At 49.7% G+C, this 1489-nt stretch overlaps 1 non-coding gene across 1 annotated transcript; it reads right to left on the bottom strand.

The window, feature by feature from the left end:
* Positions 1-304: 304 nt before the first annotated feature.
* On the bottom strand, positions 305-442 carry LOC114816912. The gene has a single exon (XR_003764720.1). It is a non-coding gene; the product is annotated as a small nucleolar RNA SNORA7 (small nucleolar RNA).
* Between the last annotated feature and the right edge of the window lie 1047 nt (positions 443-1489).

Genomic DNA, 1489 nt, shown 5'->3' with positions numbered 1-1489 from the left:
CTCTTCTTCCACTCCCTTCTGCATTCTCCTGACTTGTTCCCTTTATTCATCCCGCATCCCAGCCCCACAGCACTTATGTCTTGTCTTATGCTATTGAGTCATCTCCGACCCATATATACTCCAGGGACACATCTCTCCCAGAAAGCCCCACTCACCATCTGCAATCATTCTGTTAGTATATCCAGAAAGTTTTCTTGGTAAAAATACAGAAGTGGCTTACCATTGCCTTCTTCCACACAGTATACCTGAGTCTCCATCCTCGACTCTCTCCCATGCCGCTGCTGACTAGCATGGGTGAGTGTTGACTTGGAGCAGATTACCTTCCACTCACTAGCCACTGCCCAAGCTAGGAATGGAATGGGTAGGCTTCTGCTTGATTTTCCCTCCCGTAGCCGAGACTGGTAGAGTACTGGAAACTCTCCAGGTGCTAACCTGAGAGAGGCAGCACTTATGTACATATATGTAATTTATTGATTTATGTTAACATCTGTCTCCCCCTCTAGACTGTAAGCTCGCTGTGGGCAGAGAATGTGACTGTTTATTGTTATACTGTACTTTCCCAAACAATTAGTACAGTGCTCTGCACACAGTAAGCATTCAGTCACCAATTCCCTGACTGATTTACTGACTTACTCTAAGTCTGCAGGTCCAGGCACTAAACGAGTGTCGTCTAAAGATTCGGTCTATCATTGCTTTGGTCATATACATATTGTCTACAGATCTGGTCTCTCAATGCTTTGGTCATTTCCATATTCCCTCCCTCAGACAATCATACAGGCGTCACTCCTCTGTGGCCTACAATTGGTTACTGTGCCATCAGTCTGTTCCCTCAGCCAAACAGTGGTCATCACCATCAGACTCACGGTGTGTTCACTGCCATCTTGCAGCTGAGGGCTTGAGTGCCGGGCGGAGGCGAGTCACTGGGGTCAGACTCCCTCTGGACCCCGGAGAGCAGAGTAGGGGCTGGAGCCCACTTCCCCACTGATGCTGAGCTGACTGCTGGGGAGGGGAAGGGGAAGAAGGCACCTGGGCATGGTTAGGTTAAACTCCATTCATCACTCCACTCCAGAACACATGAGTAAAGGAGAAGGGGAGCTAAAATCAGGGCTTTGATCTCTGAGGAGAGAGTATAGGGGATGCCAGAGTTATGGCAGGAGCAATCTGAGCTCTCCATATGGGGTGTGTGCCTGTTTTCACTCCTGTCCCCACTCTGGACCAGTGCTGTCTTCTAGTCTGTAAGCTCATTATGGGCAGGAAATGTGTCTGTTATATTGTACTCTGCCAAGTGCTTAATACAGTGCTCTGCACACAGTGAGTGCTCAATAAATATGATTGTCTGGCTGACTCTGTTGCTACTAGTCCATGCCCCAGGCCCAGAGCAACTTTCCCCCGCTGCTCGAACCCAACACCATCCTCTCCCGCCACTGCTCACCGACACCCTGAATCCGGCAGCACCTTCCCTCACCACTGCTCGCCTGTTCCCCAGACT

The sequence above is a fragment of the Ornithorhynchus anatinus genome, chromosome 1 (genome assembly GCF_004115215.2).
Source record: "Ornithorhynchus anatinus isolate Pmale09 chromosome 1, mOrnAna1.pri.v4, whole genome shotgun sequence".
In the NCBI taxonomy this organism is placed as follows: domain Eukaryota; kingdom Metazoa; phylum Chordata; class Mammalia; order Monotremata; family Ornithorhynchidae; genus Ornithorhynchus; species Ornithorhynchus anatinus.
Note: the sequence above shows the minus strand (reverse complement) of the source record. Positions and strands in the feature narration are given on the sequence as shown.